The sequence below is a fragment of the Suncus etruscus genome (genome assembly GCF_024139225.1).
Source record: "Suncus etruscus isolate mSunEtr1 chromosome X unlocalized genomic scaffold, mSunEtr1.pri.cur SUPER_X_unloc_1, whole genome shotgun sequence".
In the NCBI taxonomy this organism is placed as follows: domain Eukaryota; kingdom Metazoa; phylum Chordata; class Mammalia; order Eulipotyphla; family Soricidae; genus Suncus; species Suncus etruscus.
This window is the reverse complement of record NW_026060304.1, coordinates 275,202-296,625: the sequence shown is the minus strand read 5'-3', so window position 1 is coordinate 296,625 and position 21,424 is coordinate 275,202. Positions and strand designations below refer to the sequence as shown.

Genomic DNA, 21,424 nt, shown 5'->3' with positions numbered 1-21,424 from the left:
AATTTTCAAAGACAAAAGAGAAGAGGGCTGGAAGTTCTAGCTCATGATATGAAGCTCACCACAAAGAGTGATGAGTGCAGTTAGAGAAATAACTACATCGAGAACTATCATAACAATGTGAATGAACAAGGGAAGTAGAAAGCCTATCTAGAGTACAGGTGTGGGTGGGGTGGGAAGGAGGGAGATTTGGGACATTGGTGATGGGAATGTTGCACTGGAGAAGGAGGGTGTTCTTTACATGACTGAAACCCAACCACAATCATGTTTGCAATCAATGTGTTTAAATAAAGATATTAATTAAAAATAAAATAAAATATGAGAAATAAAAAAAAATAAAGCAAATGTTTAAAGCAAGGCAGTAAAAAAAAAAAAAAAAAAAAAAAAGAATCCGTTTCAAAGAAACACATAAAACACTCCCATTTGGGACTTGGTTAGAGCTCAGTGTGGAGGAAGCCAAGGACCACATGGGGGAAGGCCAGGAAGGAGCCTCCCACAGAAATGCAACAAATGCCCATCTATGCTACTTCATTTCCCAACTAGGGCTGGAGTTATAGGACACAGGGAGGGCTGATGCACTGCAGGGAATGAAACTGGGTTCAATTCCAGGCATCCCATAGGGTCCTTGAGGCAGCCAGTCTTGACTGGCAAAAGTCTTGACTGCAGAGCAGGAGAAACCCCTCAACACTGGCATGTGTGGCTCCTAAACAAAAAAGCATTTTTAAAGGTTTCCATTATATTATATTCCTCTGAAGCATCAATGAGTTTGTTTTCCTTTTTAAATTATTTATATAATATTTATATAGGTGTCCCACCAGTGACTCTGGCAAAATTGGGTCTCTGCAGCCTTGTAACAGCCGCAACAGCAGACTTAAGAGTTTATTCTAGGGCCCGGAGAGATAGCACAATGGCGTTTGCCTTGCAAGCAGCCGATCCAGGACCAAAGGTGGTTGGTTCGAATCCTGGTGTCCCAAATGGTCCCCCGTGCCTGCCAGGAGTTATTTCTGAGCAGACAGCCAGGAGTAACCCCTGAGCAACGCCGGGTGTGGGCCCCCCCCCAAAAAAAAAAAGAGTTTATTCTAGTCACCTGCAGAAGTCTGGTAACTTTTGTAGATAACTGCAGTAACTGCAGTCAGGGAAATGGGGGTATTTCTACAAAATTCTACAAAATGGCGCCCTTAAAAGGTCAAGGATTCTGAATTCTGGACTCTACATAAATTTCAAAAAACAAAAAAGCATAAGTATAAAGATGAATGGTGAAAAGAGAGAAATTGAATGAGTAAATAAAGAGAGGAATGAAAAAGCTACATTATTAAAAAAGAGAAATTGAGAAAATGAGAAAAATAAGAAATATCGAGAAAAATGATTTAGGCAGAGAAACAAAGAAAATGAGCTGGGGCCGGGAAGGTGGCGCTAGAGGTAAGGTGTCTGCCTTGCAAGCGCTAGCGTAGGATGGACCGTGGTTCGATCCCCCGGCGTCCCATATGGTCCCCCCAAGCCAGGGGCGATTTCTGAGTGCATAGCCAGGAATAACTCCTGAGCGTCAAACGGGTGTGGCCCAAAAACCAAAAAAAAAAAAAAGAAAAGAAAATGAGCTAAAGAGATGTATAATACAGAGAAAAGAGAGATTTGCACAAAGAAAAATTGAAAATAGAGAATATTTTCCCCTTAGAGATGGAAAGTGAAAACCTCTGATAATAACACTGTCCCCTATCTGCAGGAAGTAGCTAGAAAAATGTATCGCCCCTTCACCCTAAAGGACTGGAGTTTTTCCCATTCTTCAGCTTGGCATAGGTTTGATCAAAAGCTACAAAGCAAATGTTTCTTCCTTAAACATGTTTCACTTCTTCCCTACACTTGACTTTCGGTTTCGGAGCTTCTACAGGAACTGCCAAGACAAATACAGCTGAAAACCACCATGGCTTTTGCAAACCATCACCTGAATGATCTTCACCAATGATTGAGGATAAATCTACACATATACATATATATATTATTAAAAAAAAAAAAAAAGCATAAAAGGGGGGGGCGGAGAGATAGCACAGCGGCGTTCGCCTTGCAAGCAGCCTACCCAGGATCCAAGGTGGTTGGTTCGAATCCCGGCATCCCTTATGGTCCCCTGTGCCTGCCAGGAGCTATTTCTGAGCAGATAGCCAGGAGTAACCCCTGAGCACCATTGGGTGTGGCCCCAAAACCAAAAAATAAATAAATAACATAAAAGAGGGAAATCCGTTGATGTAATGGCAGTTGGACTTGGATATGCCCCATGGACATGCCCCTTGTCATGCCAGGTATAAAAAGAAAAAATTGAACCACTCTGGGTGATCCCAGGATAATGATCAGAGCAGCGCCTGCCAGTCTGCGGGGAGGCCAGAGATAAAACACTGCAAGATGCTGCCTGCTTTGTATCTATCCCTCTATCTCTCTCCATTGAATCTGGGCCTCTCTGGTCACTTCTGCATTGTGAATTTCTCTCTTTCTCCTTCTCTCTAAAATCTATGATTGGTAGTGGCATGCCTCAAATTCCTGGAGCAAATAAAAAAAAGATACTTGGTTTCTCTCCCTCTCTCCCAGTCCCAGGACGGCAGTCACTACAAAATGGCATCCCTGGGTTCGCATGAGGCCCCAGGTGGCAGTGAGGGCCCACAGAGCTTTGCAGCACTGAGCACTGAGCCTCTTAGCCTTAGGCCTCTGTAGTGTAAAGCCCTGCTGTCCTGGCAGCCTGGGACTTCTCCAGCCTTGCAGCAACGAGCAGCCGCAGGTGAACTTAAATCTTATTGAAGTAACCTGCAAAAGCCTGGCAAACTTTTAGATAAACACGGTAACTACAGCCTGAAAAAATGGCAGTGATTCTATAAAATTCTCCATCATTACCAGGGCTTATAGATCCCATTCTCTGAAACGTTTGTCCAGGGATCTGCTGCTGGTGAAGCTGAATCTGGATGCCTTGCAGAGATCTTCACTGGTGTCCCAGGTTTCCTCACCTCAGCCCGGCTGCACCATCTGCACCGGAGAGTGCATACCTGTGAATAGAAACAGGAATGGAAGGACTCCCCCAGATTGGGCCTAGTTCCCTTCTCAGTACAGAGGAGCTACTCTTACCCATGTCCACTGTGAGCAGGAAGAGCATTCTTCATGTCCAGTCCATGTTTTAGGCTGTGCTCTCATGGCCACTTTAGTGAAGAGAACCATAGACTTGTGATGATCTTCATTACAAACAACTCACTATTTAACTCAGGAGAAATCAACTTATTTGCATATTCATAGGGAGAACACTCACAACAAACCCTGGTAGCACCCGAGAAGGAACAGCTGAATTATGAAGGCTGATGCACAAGGGTAGGAGGACTAATAATCTGAGACCAGGACACAATTCCATGTGTTTGGATGGTTTGCAGACAGTTACCCCCACTTAAAAACACGGTGGCCAGACATGCTACTTTCAGGAACCTTCTGACCCTTGCATTTTCTTGAGGCACTTATTTGCTGTGCAATCATTTCAAATCAGTGTTACTAGGATACAAAGGCCATCCCAACGAATGGGAGAAACTATTTACCCAATACCCATCAGATAAGGGGCTAATTTCCAAAATATACAAGGTACTGACAGACTTAACAAGAAAAAAAAATCTAACCCCAACAAAAAATGGGGAGAAGAAATGAACAGACACTTCCTCAAAGAAGAAATACAAATGGCCAAAAGACACATGAAAAATGCTCTACATCACTAATCATCAGGGAGATTTTTTTTTTTAGTGACCCATGGGGAAATTTGAATCAAAACAGCAAAGAGGTACCACCTCATGTCACAGAGACTGGCACACATCACAAAGAACAATCAGTACTAATGGGATGTGGGGAGAAAGGAACTCTCATTCACTGCTGGTGGTTATGCCATCTAGTCCAGCCTTTATGAAAAACAATATGGTTATTCCTCAAAAAACTGGAAATTGAGCTCCCATATGACCCAGCTATACCTCTGCAGGGGATACATCTTACGAACGCAAAATACAATAACAACAAAAATGCCTTCTCCACACCTATATTCATTGCAGCACTATTTACAATAGCCATAATCTGGAACAACCAAGATGCCCTTCAACAGATGAATGGCTAAGAAACTGTGGTACATATGCAGAATGGAATACTATGTAGCTATCAGGAGAGATAAAGTCATGAAATTTTCCTATACATAGATGGACATGTGTTGCAAGTCAGCCCCTGAAGAGGTTGACTGAAGGAGGGATGGAGGATGAGGCCTTTCTCTTCCACTCAGAGCACGCGTCTGCCACCCTGTTTAGCCGACGGTTCTGAGGTGAAACGATGGGTAAACAGCTCGCAGACAGTCAGGCTTGTGGAAATATTAGCTTTATTCGGTGGACAAGACTGAAGTCCAAAGATTCAGCCTCAGTTCCAGCAAAAAGCCCCTCGCCTTCCACAGACCCTTGTTTTTATCCCCCAGAATCAGGTACCACCCAATGGTGGGATCAGATACCAACCAATGGTGGAAGCAGAATCAGGTACTACCCTAGGGTGGGGGCAGAATGCCAGGTCACACCCAAGGGTAGGGCACAATCACCAATCAGGTTAGGGTGAGTAACATAGTAATCCCCTAAAATATTTACATACAGGCCCGGAGAGATAGCACAGGGCATTTGCCTTGCAAGCAGCCGATTCAGGACCAAAGGTGGTTAGTTCAAATCCCAGTGTCCCATATGGTCCCCCGTGCTTGCCAGGAGCTATTTCTGAGCAGACAGCCAGGAGTAACCCCTGAGCACCGCCGGGTGTGACCCAAAAACAAAAACAAAAAAAATATTTACATACACAACAGACATGGAAACTATTATGAGTGAATTAAGTCAAAGGAGAGAGATAGACACAGAATAGTCTCATTTGTCTATGGGTTTCAACAAAAATAAAAGGTATTGGGGCCTGGAGAGTAAAAGGTATTGGGGCCTGGAGAGTAAAAGGTATTGGGGCCTGGAGAGATAGCACAGTAGTGTTTGCCTTGCAAGCAGCCGATCCAGGACCAAAGGTGGTTGGTTCAAATCCCGGCGTCCCATATAGTCCCCCGTGCCTGCCAGGAGCTATTTCTGAGCAGACAGCCAGGAGTAACCCCTGAGCAATGCTGGGTGTGGCCCCAAAACCAAAAAAAAAATAAAATAAATAAAATAAATAAAAGGTATTTCACTGATCTGAGGGTCTGTCTTTATTACAATACCATGCTAACTTTATTCCAATACCATGATAACTATTGCTTTGTAATATAGTTTAAAACTGGGGGAAGTAATGCCTCCCATATTCCTTTTTCCAAGGATTGCTTTAGAAATTTGTGGGTATTTCTTGTTCCAAATGAATTTCAGAAGTGTTTGACCCACATCTTTAAAGAATGTCAAGAGTATCTTTTTGTTGTTGTTGTTTTTGGTTTTTGGTTTTGGGTCACACCTGGCCAGCTCAGGGATTACTCCTGGCTCCACGCTCAGAAATCGCTCCTGGCAAGCTTGGGGGACCATACAGGATGTCAGGATTTGAACCACCAACCTTCTGCATGCAAAGCAAATGCCTTACCTCCATGTTATCTCTCCAGCCCCTATCATGGGTATCTTCAGAGGGATCGCATTAAATCTGTACAATGCTTTGGGGAGCATTACCATTTTAATGATGTTAATCCTGCCAATCCATGAGCAGGGTATGTGTTTCCATTTCTGCGTGTCTCTCTTATTTCTTGGAGCAGGGTTTTTTTTGTTTATTGTTTTTGTTTGGGGTTTTTTTTTTTTGGTTTTTGGGTCACACCCAGCAGCGTTCAGGGATTACTACTGGCTCCATGCTCAGAAATCGCTCCTGGCAGGCTCGGGGGACCATATGGGATGCCCGGATTTGAACCAATTACCTTCTGTATGAAAGACAAATGTTTTACCTCCATGCTATCTCTTCCGGCCCCTGGAGCAGGGTTTTATAGTTTTTTTTCTATAGGTCCTTCACGTCTTTAGTCAAGTTGACTCCAAGATATTTGAATTTGTGTGACACCAATGTGAATCGGGTTGTTTTCTTAATGACCATTTCTTCCCTATCATTATTGATGTATAAAAAGGTCATTGATATTTGTGTGTTAATTTTGTAGCCTGCCACATTGCTATATGAATCTATTGTTTCTAAAAGCTTTTTGGTCTTTAGAATAGGCTTGAATACTCAGAAAATGTTCCCCAAACATACAATCACCTAATTTGGGGGGGGGAGGCTGGGTCGGTAATGCCCGGTAATGCTCAGGGGTTACTCCTGGCTCTGTGCTCAGAAATTGCCCCTGGCAGGCATAGGGGACCATATGGGATGCCGGGATTCAAACCACCATCTGTTCTGTGTTGGTCGAGTGCAAGGCAAACACCTTACCTCTGTGCTATTGCTCCAGCCCCAATCACTTAATTTTTGATAAAGGGGAAAGAAATCCTAAGTGGAGCAAGGTTAGCCCCTTCAACAAGTGGTGTTGGCACAACTGGTTAGCCACTTGCAAAAAAGTGAACTTAAACCACCCCCACAGCTAACACCATTACAAAGGTTAAATCCAAGTGGATTAAAGACCTTGATATGAGACCTGAAACCCTAAGATATATAGAACAACACGTAGGTAAAGTACTCCATGACATTGAGACTAAAAGCATCTTTAAGGAGGAAACAGCACTCTCCAAAGAAGTAGAAGCAGAAATAAACAGATGGGACTATATTAAGCTGAGAAGCTTCTGCACCTCAAAGGAAATAGTGCACAGAATACAAGAGTCACCCACTGAGTGGGAGAAACTATTTACCCAATACCCATCAGATAAGAGGCTAATATCCAAAATATACAAGGCACTGACAGAACTTTACAAGAAAAAAAATCTAACCCCATCAAAAAATGGGGAGAAGAAATGGGCACTTTGACCAAATAAGTGTCTAAAAGACACATGAAAAAATGCTCCACACCACTAATCATCAGGGAGATGCAAATCAAAACAACTATGAGGTACCATCTCACACCACAGAGATTGGCACACATCACAAAGAATGAGAACAAGCAGTGCTGGCAGGGATGTGAAGAGAAAGAAACTCTTATTCACTGCTGGTGGAAATGCCATCTAGTCAAACCTTTATGGAAAGTGATATGGAGATTCCTCCAAAACCTGGAAATTGTGCTCCCATATGATCCAGCTATACTCTAGGAATACAAAAATACAATACAAAAATCCCTTCCTCGCCCCTATATTCATTGCAGCATTGTTTACAATAGCCAGACTCTGGAAACAACCAAGATGCCCTTCAACAGATGAATGGCTAAAGAAACTGTGGTACATATATACAATGGAATATTATACAGCCATCAGAAGAGATGAAGTCATAAAATTTTCCTATACATGAATGTATATAAAAGCTATTATGCTGACTGAAATAAGTCAGAGGGAGAGAGATAGATGCAAAATAGTCTAACTCATCTATGGGTTTTAAGAAAAATAAAAGACATTTTTGGGTTTTTTGGGGTGGGAGTCACACCCAGCAGTGCTCAGGGGTTACTTCTAGCTCCATGCTCAGAAATTACTCCTGGCAGGCTCGGGGGATCATATGGGATGACAGGATTTGTACCACCGACCTTCTGCATAAAAGGCAAAAACCTTACCTCCATGCTATCTCTCCGGCCCCCAATAAAAGACATTTTTGCATGGAAATCAATTTGAATTTATTTTTTGGATTGGAGAAAAACTTTCATTATTTTATCTTATTTTCTTTGGTATTAGTTATACATTTTTGTTATTTTAATATGTAAAATTAATGCATTCATTTACCCCAATAAAGTCAGAAAAGGTGTAAAAAAAGACAAGCCACAACTTTATATTTAGAGATCAGAATTTGTACTCATTTGAGGACACCTGGGAAGCCCAGGATATAGTGTGTCCTCCATTGTGACCTAACACTTAAGTTATTCTTTAGTTTGGTGACAATACTGAATATTAATGCAGGACATTGCATTAGATCAAGTAAAAATAAAGAATTATGATTTGGTAAGGATATATTTAAAAATTCTAATCTTAACAACATCAAGTGGGTAATATTTCTACAGCAGACGCAAGGTGCTGTTAGATTGTGAATTAGTACATCAGACATAAAAAATTAATTTACCAGATTACAATTTCAGTATTTTTGGTGATGGAATAGATGTTCTGGGTGCCAGGGATAAAGGATTATTTGGCAGCATGCAAGGAAATTGCCCCACTTTTGTACTATTGCCACAGCCCTTTTAATGGAAAATGTGATTTAAGTTTTATCATGTTTGTTAAATATTATTGGGTTTAACACATAAAATGCATTATGTATAGTGCATGTATTATATATGTTATCCATTAAGTTTAAGTTTTCTTGTGATTTATGGGATAAATTCCTTCAGGACAAATCTAGTTTTCACTGATCCACCCAATTTCTTATCTCAGGGACTAGCTGACCCAAGTCCTGAGCACTGTCAGTCATGTCAGGGAGAATGTTCCAGGTGCAGAGATGAACTCATATTTACAATCTAGATTAGTCCAAAGTCAGGTATGGTAGAGAACTGAATAAGTCATATATTCTTTTCTTGTTTGTTTGTTTGTTTTTGTTTTTTGGGTCACACCCAGCCGCGCTCAGGGGCTCCTCCTGGTTCTATGCTCAGAAGTCGCTCCTGGCAGGCTCAGGGGACCATATGGGATGCCAGGATTTGAACCACTGACCTTCTGTATGCAAGGCAAACGATTTAGCTCCATGCTATCTCTCCGTCCCCAAGTCATATATTCTTGAGAAAAATATTTCTATTTCTCAGGAAAATGTCAACAATTACATTTTCTAAAAATGCCAAGTTAAATAAATAGGTCAGTATGTTAATGGACAAGGTACTTGGGAGAAATTGCTCTACATAAAAAAAGACAAAAGTGGGGGGCCCGGAGAGATAGCACAGCGGCGTTTGCCTTGCAAGCAGCCGATCCAGGACCAAAGGTGGTTGGTTCGAATCCCGTCCCCCATGCCTGCCAGGAGCTATTTCTGAGCAGACAGCCAGGAGTAACCCCTGAGCACCGCCGGGTGTGGCCCAAAAACAAAAACAACAACAAAAAAAAGACAAAAGTGGAGCTGGAGAGATAGCACAGCGGTAGGATGGTGTCATATTCCATGTACAACCCACAGCTAAATTTTATTCAGAGCAAAAAAGAAAAGAAAAGGAAAGAAATATTGGATCATATTCAGAGAAACTCATAGTTCTGGGATCATTAACCCATTGAAACATACAAACAGAACAATTTTCTGCTGAGACTACTCATTTGCTGCTGTGATTGTCTACAGGGTTTTTTTTTTTTTTTTTTTTTTGGTTTTTGGGCCACACCCGGCGGTGCTCAGGGGTTACTCCTGGCTGTCTGCTCAGAAATAGCTCCTGGCAGGCACGGGGGACCATATGGGACACCGGGATTCGAACCAACCACCTTTGGTCCTGGATTGGCTGCTTGCAAGGCAAATGCCGCTGTGCTATCTCTCCGGGCCCCAGGGTTTTTTTTTTTAATGTTCACAATCATAAATAAAACAGTACTACTTATTTTGTCAAACAACCATGACAAAGTTACAGTGTCCAGATAGAACATTTCTTCAAACAAATGGTTCTCTTTGCTTTAACGGAGCTTCTGTCTCCTCAGTAATACTTGTAATATTTTTCACTTTTCTTCAGTTTTTCATACTAAATATCTTGAGAATCTCCAAAGGTGATTCATGCTAGATTATATTGGTAAGAGCCCTTAGCATGAATATAGGCAGGGGTTGGAAAGGAGGGAGGGGCGGGGGCATTGAAGGTGGGAATGTTGCACTGGTGAAGGGGAGTGTTCTGTTTATGACTGAAACCCAACTACAGCTACAATCATGCTTGTAATAATGGTGCTTAAATACAGATTTTTTTTTTTTTTTTTTTGGTTTTTGGGCCACACCCGGCGGTGCTCAGGGGTTACTCCTGGCTGTCTGCTCAGAAATAGCTCCTGGCAGGCACGGGGGACCATATGGAACACCGGGATTCGAACCAACCACCTTTGGTCCTGGATCGGCTGCTTGCAAGGCAAACACCGCTGTGCTATCTCTCCGGGCCCTAAATACAGATTTTTATAAAATAAAAATAAAATCATGTTAACTGAAGTGAGTCAAAGAAAGACAAATACTGAACGATCTCATTATCTGTGATATATAGAATTATAATAGGATGAGGGTATGAAAGTCATCAAAGGGGAATGCTGAGATTATCCTTGACCCTAGATTATAGAAATGAGGACAATTAAGGTTAAAATAATAATAATAATAATAATAATAATAATAATAATAATAATAATAATAATAAAGAGCCCTGGGGCCAGAGAGATGGCATGGAGGTAGGGCATTTGCCTTGCAAATCCTGGCATCCCATATGGTTCCCCGAGTTCGCCAGGAGCAATTTCTAAGCATAGAGCCAGGAGCAACCCCTGAGTGAAGCCGGGTGTGGCCCAAAAACCAAACAAACAAACAAACAAAAAAAAGAGTCCTGAGTATAACTTAGTCAAAACTTCATGTATGGGGCCAGAGGGATAGCATGGAGGTAGGGTGTTTTCCTTGCATGCAGAAGGACGGTGGTTTGAATCCCGGCATCCCATATGGTCTCCCAAGCCTGCCAGAAGCTATTTCTGAGTTTAGAGCCAAAAACCAAAACCAAAACCAAAAAAAAAAATTCATGTATATGTAGTTTGCAGCCAAACTAAGTATACAAAGTGCTCCTTGGACATTTCTTGGAAAATTTTAGACCTAGACAGGGACATCTCTGTTCATTATGATTTGTTGTCATCAGCCTGGTTGGAAGGTTCCATCCTTCTGGTACACACACCAATAAGTGACTTTTTAAATTATTGCTGCATTAATAGTTGGGTGGGAAACTGACTCATCATCTCCTTCATCGTCCATTCTTTGATCTTCCAACACAGTTTTTGATAATTACAGACTGGCAATTGCCACATTCACTTGACATTTCTCTCCCTCAGATCTCTAAAAGGGGATCTCTGCAACATGATGTTTGGTAGGCTGGCGGCTGAGAAAAGCCAGGCCATATGAGCAGAGTGAGGAGAAAGGAGAAAAATAGCCTCTCTGGAAGCCATTTCTGCACAATTCTCACACACGCTTCCAACACTGACATTCATGAAAAATACAAAAACAGTGTTTAATTTACTACAAAATTAACACAAACACAATAATCTTGTGATGTTATAGGAACAATTTGTGGGTCTTGAACTAGTACAACTAGCTCAAGGTAAACATGACACACTAATAAATCATGGAAGAAAAAACAAATAGTTCATTCAGAAATGTCTCTTGAGCACCAGGTGTGATGCCTAGGTAATGATCAGCAGAAGACCTTGAGCATCACCTGGTGCAGACCCAGGACTGTAGTGGAAGTGTTGGGCACAACACCAAGACAGAAAATAATTTCCATGAGGTTAGAAAGATAAATCATGAGCTCGGAGAGATAGCACAGCGGTAGGGCATTTGCCTTAGATGCAAAAGGACGGTGGTTTGAATCCCGGCATTCCATAGGGTCCCCCGAGCCTGCTAGGAGTGATTTGTGAGCATAGAGCCAGGATAGGAACAATAATGCAGCGGATAGGGCATATTTCTTGCAGTTGGTTGACTTGGGTGAACCCAGAATCACATATGACTTCCTGAGTGTACTGCTATGAGTAAAATATTCTCATCACCCATGTTTCCCAAAATAACAAAAATCAAACTATTAAATATGTTCTTTTTTTTTTTTTTTTTTTTTTGGTTTTTGGGCCACACCCTGTGACGCTCAGGGGTTACTCCTGGCTATGCGCTCAGAAGTTGCTCCTGGCTTCTTGGGGGACCATATGGGACGCCGGGGGATCGAACCGCGGTCCGTCCTAGGCTAGCGCAGGCAAGGCAGGCACCTTACCTCCAGCGCCACCGCCCGGCCCTATTAAATATGTTCTATAGAAAGGTCTCTTTCTGGGGCTGGGAAGGTGGCGCTAGAGGTAAGATGTCTGCCTTGCAAGCGCTAGCGCACGACGGACTGCGGTTCGATCCCCCGGCGTCCCATATGGTCCCCCCAAGCCAGGAGCGATTTCTGAGCGCATAGCCAGGAGTAACCCCTGAGCGTCAAACGGGTGTGGCCCAAAAACCAAACAAACAAAAAACAGAAAGGTGTCTTTCTATTGGTTATTGTAGAATTATAGAGGGATAAAACCTAACCCTAATCCTTTTACTCAACTAGAAATCAGATCTGTTTACCCAATTCTGTGCCACAGAACCTGACTCGCCAGGAGGAAGTCAAGAGAATTCAGCATCTGATTCATCCTTTCATCCAGCACAGCTGTATCTCCTCCAAGTTTCTGACACACTCAGGATGAGGGTTATCACAGTGTCTCTCACTGTAATCCATGGCCGTGTCTTCAGTTCTCAGATTGCTCACTTTCATGTGGGCTGTGTTCTTGAACATGTCTGCAGTCAGGGCCACTCTGCTGGAACTTTGGTGTGTAGACTGTATTACCATTACAGGGTTTATAGTTCTCATCTGTTACTTCCCATTTAAGGAAAGCACGCAGCAGACGTTGTTTTTTCCTTCCCTGGTGCAGTGCCTTCCTCTAAAAGAATTATTTACCAAAAGGCCCGCTTAGCAAAGTCAATCATTTGACCCTTTGCGTGGATCATTGGTGTAATTCCAACATGGCTGTAACATTACATTTTTCTCTCTATTTGGCCACTATAGAAATCCAGCCTCAGCTCTCCTACAGACAAAGAAATGTCAATACCAAAAGCCCTCCAAAAGTTCCCTGCTGGCTAGTTCGTATAACCTGGCGCCAACAGCTTGTTTTTCTGAGTCTAGCTCTATGATGGTAAACAATTATTTCCGTCCCCCCTAAAATGTATTTTGCGGCTACTACATAGACATCATAAATATCTCTGTCTCTCTCCTCCCGGTATCTTGAAAAACCTGCTTTTGGCTAAACCAAAAACATCTCTCATTCTGATTTCACTGCCCTCCAGCAGAGTTCTCTCTCACCTGAAGAACGGTCTTTTAATATGTAAATTTAAGGCTTGATCCCTCATTGAACATCTCCCACTCTTTTGTTCTCCCTGACGACACCCTGCATTCCAGAGCCTGTGCTTAAAATGTCACCGGCTGAAAAATAAATTTGTCTCTCGTCCCTTGGGCGAGGGTCCCCTTACAATGCATTTTGTGTGGCCTCATTTATTTCATATTTCATATTCGTACACTCGTGCTCCCGCTTCTCTCCCTGTGAAAGGTTCCCAGACCCCATGAAGGTTCTGCTTAGCAAAGCTAACCCGTCTGCAGCACTCATCTACTCAAACTGTTGTGCAGGGATCTGCCGCGTCTGGTGCATTCTGGTGAATGCTGGTAAATATGTATCTGGATGCCTTGCAGGAAATCTTCACTGATGTCCTAGATTTCCTCATCTCATCCCCAGTGTGCAACAGCTGCACCTGTGAGTTCACTCCTGTGGACATAGCAAGACTGAAGGATGCCCCTAACTGGACCTACTTTCCTTCTTGGTCTAGGATCAGGGACCCTTACCTGTGGTGTCTAGTAGCAGAAAGAGGAATCTCCATGTCCTGTTCATGTGAGGCTGTGATCTTACAAAGACTATTGGGAATGGTTTGTTAATTTTGTAATGTCCTCTGGAGATAAATCTCTATTTAATTCAGTAGATTTCTATTTATTTGCATTTTAATGAGATGTAAAAAACTGCTCAACTCAAGAAGTCACTGGATCACTCAGGTTTCCCTCTGAAATGTCTATGGCTGATGGTTTGAGAGCATGAGACCATACTCTATCCTCAGATTCAGTGCAGGAAAAGTTCCTCTCAGTAAGAAACTAAACTGATGGGGCTGGCGAGATAGCATGGATGTAAGGCGTTTGCCTTCCATGCAGAAGGACGGTGGTTAGAATCCCGGCACCCCATATGGTCCCCCGAGCCTGCCCGGAGCGATTTCTGAACGTAGAGCCAGGACTGACCCCTGAGCGCTGCCAGGTGTGACCCAAAATCCAAACACCAAAAAAAAAAAAAAAAAAAAATTACCCATTCCAGGCTCCCCTATAATGTCACAGACATTCTTCCACTTTTCTTTGTTCATCTGTAATTTACCTCTACGTTTTTCGCCCACCCCCTTACCACTTTGCTGTACAACGTTTATTCTCCAAGTCCAATGATATTTCATTGTTTAGTGACACATTAAATTAATAAATAAACTCAATTCCATTCAATAACATAAGTAAAAACTGACATTTCCAAGTGTTTCCAAGTGAAACAAGTATTAACGCATATTTACTTTCTCTATGTACCACAGTTGAGTGAAGTGATGCATATTTGACCTTATACTTCTGACTTATTGGTCTAACATTAAACCCTCCAAATCCATTAAAATGGTGACTTTACATTATCATCTTTTCTTTTTTTTTTTCATTATCATCTTTTCTTATAGCTCTGTACCTATGTCCATAATATATATGTGATACAAATTAGTCTTCTAATATTCTATGATTGAATATTTGTTTTGCTTCATATTCTGAATATTTCAGTAAGCAAAGTACAAGAGGTTGAGTACTTAATTTTTCTAATTTTAATTGAGACACCATTATTTTTAATGATATTAAATAAAAATTTCCATTATAAAAAATTCTAACACCAACACATCCAGTTCAAATACCTAATACTGTCAGTAAATAAATGACCCATGGAAATCCTATAGTCCACTTCCTACCTCCCAGTTAACTTAGTTATCTAGGTGATATATACTTTATGAATGAATAAATGTTAATTGAATTACAGTAAGATACAAAATTATTCATGCTGGAGCTTCAGTCATACAATGTTCTGACAGCCATCTCTCCAGCAGTGCACATTTAGCACCACAAATATGCCTAAATCCTTTCCACTTTACCCCGATATATAATCTTATTTCTTTTACTTAATGGAAGAGTGAGTTGTCTTGACCAATCTTGTGTGCTCTTCAGAAATTCAAAATGGGGGGCCAGATGATAGCACAGTGGTAGGGCATTTTCCTTGCACGGAGCTGACCCAGGATGGACATGGGTTCAATCCCCAGCATTCCATATGGTCCCCTGAGCCAGGAGTGATTTCTGAGTGCATAGCCAGGCTTAATCCCTGAGCATCACCGGATGTGACCCAAAATCCAAAATAAGAAAAAGAAAGTCTATGATCCTGAGTAACACTTTATCAAGTCTCAGGCCTGGAGAGATAGCACAGTAGCATTTGCCTTGCAAGCAGCTGATCCAGGACCTAAGGTGGCTGGTTCGAATCCCGGTGTCCCATATGGTCCCCCGTGTCTGCCAGGAGCTATTTCTGAGCAGACAGCCAGGAGTAACCCCTGAGCACCTCTGGGTGTGGCCCCCCAAAAAAAAAAACAAAAAAAAAAAAACCTTTATCAAGTCTCAAGTACTTCTGAGGATGCTATAATTTAATTAGTCATTGAATTTTATAACTCTGTCCTAACTAATGTTTCTAAAAGAAGCTGTGATTTCAATACTATTACATTCACTAAAATTCAATCTGTTTGGGGGAAATATTTTGCCCAATTTAACTTAATATCCTATCAAGCTAAGATTTCTTTTTCCTTTTGGGTTACACCCAGCGGTGCTCAGGGGTTTCTCAGAAGTTGCTTCTGGCAGGCAAGGGGGGCCATATGGAATGGCGGGATTTTTTTTTTTTTTTTTTTTTTTTTGTGGTTTTGGGTCACACCCAGCAGCGCTCAGGGGTTATTCCTGGCTCCATGCTCAGAAACTGCTCCTGGCAGGCACCGGGGACCATATGGGACTCCGGGATTCGAACTGATGACCTTTTGCATGAAAGGCAAGCGCTCCACCTCCATGCTATCTCTCCGGCCCCGGAATGGCGGGATTTAAACCACCATCCGTACTGAATCAGCTGCATGCAAGGCAAACACCCTATGGATGTGCTATCTCTCCAGCCCCAAACTGTTTCTTTAAAATCACTGATGCCCTTTTCTGATCATTGCTGACTTATCCTCCACCAATGCCACACAACAGGCTTAGTGAGGCACTAGCAGGTGCCTCAGCAACATGTACAAATTCTTCAGTGACACCTGTGTTCAACAGACTGTCCTGGTAGGAATGGAATTTGGAATTACTGAAAAGACATGTCTCAAAACACTTATTCAAACCCATTGTTAATGTACATTCCTGGAACTGACCTTGGTTAGAGGATTGAAGTTCATCCCTCTGGGATGGGAGTTGACACTGGCCTTGGGATTGGTATTGTCAACTATCTTTTATTTTGTACCTCATGTTTCTTTAACTAAATAAAAATGTAGAAGACCATAGTCTGTGCAAACTGAAAATGGTAATATATCACCTCATGAAGAGACTTCTAGTAACTTATAAAAAGAATTTCTGCATGATAAAATGCATTCACATGATAATTCTAAAAATGTGTGATCTGTATTTGTCTCTAGTTGTTAATTCCCAGATTCACTGTTTTCCTGACTTGTACCTACAGTTTGTCATTTGGCCTTACAGAGAGGCTGTGTTAGACGAATTGATACCTGTGTCAAATATGAAATCAACATAGACCCATCAATGCCCAGGAGTAAGTAGACCCAGTTGCTATGAAAACCTCAGGAATGTGACCCTGGGCATCTTCTGTTTTTTGGTTTGGTTTTTTTTTTTGGGGGGGGGGGCGGGGGCGCGGGTCACACCCGGCAGTGCTCAGGGGTTACTCCTGGCTCTATGCTCAGAAATCGCCCCTGGCAGGCACAGGGGACTATATGGGATGCCGAGATTCAAACCACCGTCCTGCATAAAAGGCAACCCCCTTACCTCCATGCTATCTCTCCAGCCCTCAACCCTGGACATCTTCTAACTAAGTGGCTTCTTCACAAAGTTTGATTTCCTAGAAGATGTGGAATAGGAGAAAACTTGTCAGGAAAAGTTTCTTTGAATGCTGAGAACTGGGCATGCAAAAGGAGCACATGGGGCATCCCTCCAGAGTCTGTGTGTTGATCCAGATTGGTGCCCGCACTTCTGGGCACATTCCAAGTTTCAAGGTTTGGACAATTAGTTACACTGAATATTTCACACACTCTTGAGATTGGCAAGTTCCTATACACATAATACTGTAAAAGTGGCTACTATCTGGAGCCAGAGTGATAGCACAGCAGCAAGCCATTTGCCTTGCATGAGGTCAACCTGTGATAGACCTGGATTCAGTTCCCTGCATCCCATATGGTCCCCTGAAGCTGTCAGGAGTGATTTCTGAGGGCAGAGCCAGAAGTAACCCCTGAATGCCACTGGGTGTGCCCCCCCCCAAAAAAAAGTGGCCATAAACACTGTCTTAAAGTAACATCTCCATTCTCCACTGTCCAATGGCAAGTTTCAGTTCAAGAATATGGAGTTACAGGGGACCAGAGAGATAGCATGGAGGTAGGGCATTTGCCTTACATGCAGAAGGATGGTGGTTTGAATCCCGGCATCCCATATGGTCCCCTGCCAGGAGCGATTTCTGAGCATAGAGCCAGGAGTAACCTCTGAGCACTGCCAGGTGTGACCCAAAAACAAAACAAAAAAACCAGAAAGTCCGTATACAGAAACATTTTTTGTTTTTGTGTCAAATCTCACATACTCACAGGTTATTTCTGTTTTTGCACTCAACTAGTATTCCTGACACAAAAACAAAAACAAAACAAAACAAAAGGAATATGAAGTTACAAATATGGACATAGAGCAGTGCTCAAGAGACACTCAAGGATATGGTCTTGATAAGTGTAGCTAATCACCTGAAGCACATACCCTGTTTTAACATCCAGTCTCCTGGGTTCCAGGGCCATCACTGTTCATCTGTCCTTTGGGGCCAGCCAGGTTGGTGTTGGGGAGGGAATAGGGAACCTCACGCCTTAATCCCTTCCACCAAATGCAAATGGGGCTGTCTTTTTGGGTCTCTGCTGAGTCCCAGTGCCATTGCTGAATCTTTGTTCTCTGGGGACAGTGAGGACTATGTCTGGACGGGAACAGGAAGGATTCAGTCCTAATCCCCTCTACTAAGATCAAATGGGTCTCCTCTCCAGCCTTAACTCAGTCTCCTTCAGGGTACCAGTGCCATTGCTGAAACCCCTTCCTTCCCATAAGTTCTCCTTTTTCCAAACCAAAGTCATTTCAATATATATCATATATTTACTGGAAGACTGGATCTAGCACTTCTTTCAATACTCTGATATTCCAGCACACCAAACCACTAAAAGCAATGATTAATGGGGAAGCTTGGGGCTGGAGAGATAGCATGGAGTTTGCCTTGTATGCAGAAGGATGATGGTTCAAAACCTGGCATCCCATATGGTCCCCTGAGCCTGCCAGGAGCAATTTCTGAGTGTAGAGCCAGAAGTAACCCCTGAGCGCAGCTGGGTGTGACCCAAAAACAAAACAAAAAAACAAACCAAACAAAAAAATAAAAAAATAAAATTAATGTGGAAGCTAAAGAAGACATCTACTGTGGGGGATATGGAGAGAAATCCTGGCAGCAAATATCCAAGTCCACTCAAAGGCCTGAACCTTATAGATGAGGACTTAAAATCAGCACTTAATGGTTTAGAAATGGAAATCAAGGAGTCACTAGCCTGCAAATTAAGAAATCTATAGATGAACAGTTCAACCAGCTCAAAGAAGAGCTCTTTCAAAGATGGGAGAATCCATACAAATAGAACTGAAAGAACTAAAAAACATGTTAGCAAGCCATAATAATAGAATAACATAGGTTGAGAATCACATAGATGAACTTGAAGACAAATTACAAGCCCGCATTGATAGAGAAGTCAGAAAAGAAAGGAGAGGGGGCCGGCAAGGTGGCACTAGAGGTAAGGTGTCTGCCTTGCAAGTGCTAGCCAAGGAAGGACCGCGGTTCGATCCCCCGGCGTCCCATATGGTCCCCCCAAGCCAGGGGCAATTTCTGAGCGCTTAGCCAGGAGTAACCCCTGAGCATCAAACGAGTGTGGCCTAAAAAACCAAAAAAAAAAAAACAGAAAGGAGAAACAAAACCCTGGAAGAAATAGTAAGATACATAATGAACAAAGACAAGAGAAATAATCTCCAAATTATAGGAATTTCAGAAAGGGAAGAAAATGGAAAAGGGGAAGAAAACATAGTGAAGGGGATAATAGCAGAGAACTTCCCCACCCTTGGGAAAAAGGTTTCTCTACAAATCCAAGAGGCAAAAAGAGTGACAAACAGAATAGACCATAACAGAACACCAAGACATTTAGTTATCCAAATGGCAAGAGAGAGGAGAGATTGACTCTCTAAAGCAGCAAGGGAGGAAAAAGTCTCAAATATAAAGAAAACAACATAAGAATCAAACAAGATCTTCCATTTGAAACAATCCAGGCAAGAAAAAAGAGGAATGAATTATTCAAACTACTGAATGAAAGAAACTTTCAACCTAAAGTCCACTATCCAGCAAAACTCTCATTTACATGGGAGGGAGGGTTAAAAATATTCTCAGATAAAAATGAACTCACAATATTTACACTAAACAAACCAAACCCTCAATTGTACACAACAAATAGGCACAACAGCCCTTTCTGTCAATAGTTTCCTTAAATGTTAGAGGATTAAACTCTTCAATCGGCCTGGAGAGATAGCATAGTGGTTTGCCTTGCAAGCAGCTGATAAGGACCAAAGGTGGTTGGTTCGAATCCCGGTGTCCCATATGGTCACCCGGGCCTGCCAGGAGCTATTTCTGAGCAGACAGCCAGGAGTAACCCTTGAGCATTGTCGGGTGTGGCCCAAAAACCAAAAAAAAAAAAACAAAAAAACAACTCTTCAATCAAGAATAGATACAGCTGTTTTGATTGAGCAGGCATCCAATCAACGACTTAAAAGAGACTTAAAGAGATGGGCCCGGAGAGATAGCACAGTGGCGTTTGCCTTGCAAGCAGCCGATCCAGGACCAAAGGTGGTTGGTTCGAATCCCGGTGTCCCATATGGTCCCCCGTGCCTGCCAGGAGCTATTTCTGAGCAGACAGCCAGGAGTAAACCCTGAGCAACGCCGGGTGTAACCCGAAAAAACAAAACAAACAAACAAAGAGAAAAAACAAAAAAAAAACAAATAAAGAGAGTGATAATATGTTTTTAGAAGGGGTTGGTTTTTTGGTCACACCCAGCTTCACTCAGGGGTTACTCCTGGCTCTGTGCTCAGAAATCACTCCTAGTAGTCTCGGGGCACCATATGAAATGCTGGGATTAGAACCACCATCCTTCTGCATGCAAGGCAAGCGCCCTACCTCCATGCTATCTATCTGGCCCCCTATAATACTTTTCTAATGCTTTTATCCACAGAAACGGGTGCAGAATGTGTTTTGGAAGCCATGAACTCCCACTATATTTCTTACTAAAAGTAGTTGGGGGGGCCGGGTAGGTGGCGCTGGAGGTAAGGTGTCTGCCTTGCAAGCGCTAGCCAAGGAAGGACCGCGGTTCGATCCCCGGGCGTCCCATATGGTCCCCCCAAGCCAGGGGCGATTTCTGAGCACATAGCCAGGAGTAACCCCTGAGCGTCAACCGGGTGTGGCCCAAAAACCAAAAAAAAAAAAAAAAAAAAAAAAGTAGTTGGGGGGCCGGGCGGTGGCGCTGGAGGTAAGGTGCCTGCCTTGCCTGCGCTAGCCTAGGATGGACCGCGGTTCGATCCCCCGGCGTCCCATATGGTCCCCCAAGAAGCCAGGAGCAACTTCTGAGCGCATAACCAGGAGTAACCCCTGAGCGTCACAGGGTGTGGCCCAAAAACCAAAAAAAAAAAAAAAAAAGTAGTTGGTTTTTTTTTTTTTTTTTTTTTTTTTTTTGGTTTTTAGGCCACACCAGCGGTGCTAAAGGGTTACTCCTGGCTGTCTGCTCAGAAATAGCTCCTGGCAGCACGGGGACCATATCAAACACCAGGATTCGAACCAACCACCTTTGGTCCTGGATCGGCTGCTTGCAAGGCAAACACCACTGTGCTATCTCTCCGGGCCCACTAAAAGTAGTTTTTAATGTTTTAATTTTACTATGTCTATAATAACTTCTTGATCTTTTTTTTTTCACAGTGATACTTGGAGATATAAATCACCTCAGTTCCACATTGCAATGCTATACTTTATTAGACTCACAAGACAGGGCTCATTATGATAATGTCACAACAAAAATTATCATCTAGTGCTCGCTTTGACAGCACATGTACTAAAATTGGAACGATACAGAGAAGATTAGCATGGCCCTTGTGCAAGGATGACATGCAAATTCATCAAGTGCTCCATATATATATATATATATATTGGTTTTGGGGCCACACCCGGCAATGCTCTGGGGTTACTCCTGGCTGTATGCTCAGAAATAGCTCCTGGCAGGCAT

The 21,424-nt window shown here is 42.6% G+C and overlaps 4 protein-coding genes and 1 non-coding gene across 6 annotated transcripts in view; 4 read left to right on the top strand and 1 right to left on the bottom strand.

Annotated features, from left to right (window-relative positions):
* LOC126000517 (28S ribosomal protein S21, mitochondrial-like) overlaps window positions 1-21,424 on the top strand; it is a 390,936-nt gene that overhangs the window by 118,722 nt on the left and 250,790 nt on the right. The gene's annotated exons all lie outside the window — the stretch shown is intronic.
* The window catches only part of LOC126000509 (histone-lysine N-methyltransferase PRDM9-like), a 770,602-nt gene that overhangs the window by 613,038 nt on the left and 136,140 nt on the right, over window positions 1-21,424 (top strand). The window lies entirely within an intron of this gene.
* Window positions 1-21,424, top strand: part of LOC126000518 (histone-lysine N-methyltransferase PRDM9-like) — a 322,719-nt gene that overhangs the window by 225,731 nt on the left and 75,564 nt on the right. The window lies entirely within an intron of this gene.
* The window catches only part of LOC126000507 (histone-lysine N-methyltransferase PRDM9-like), a 101,008-nt gene that overhangs the window by 62,714 nt on the left and 16,870 nt on the right, over window positions 1-21,424 (bottom strand).
* On the top strand, window positions 21,230-21,336 carry LOC126000531 (U6 spliceosomal RNA). The gene has a single exon (XR_007492784.1). It is a non-coding gene; the product is annotated as a U6 spliceosomal RNA (small nuclear RNA).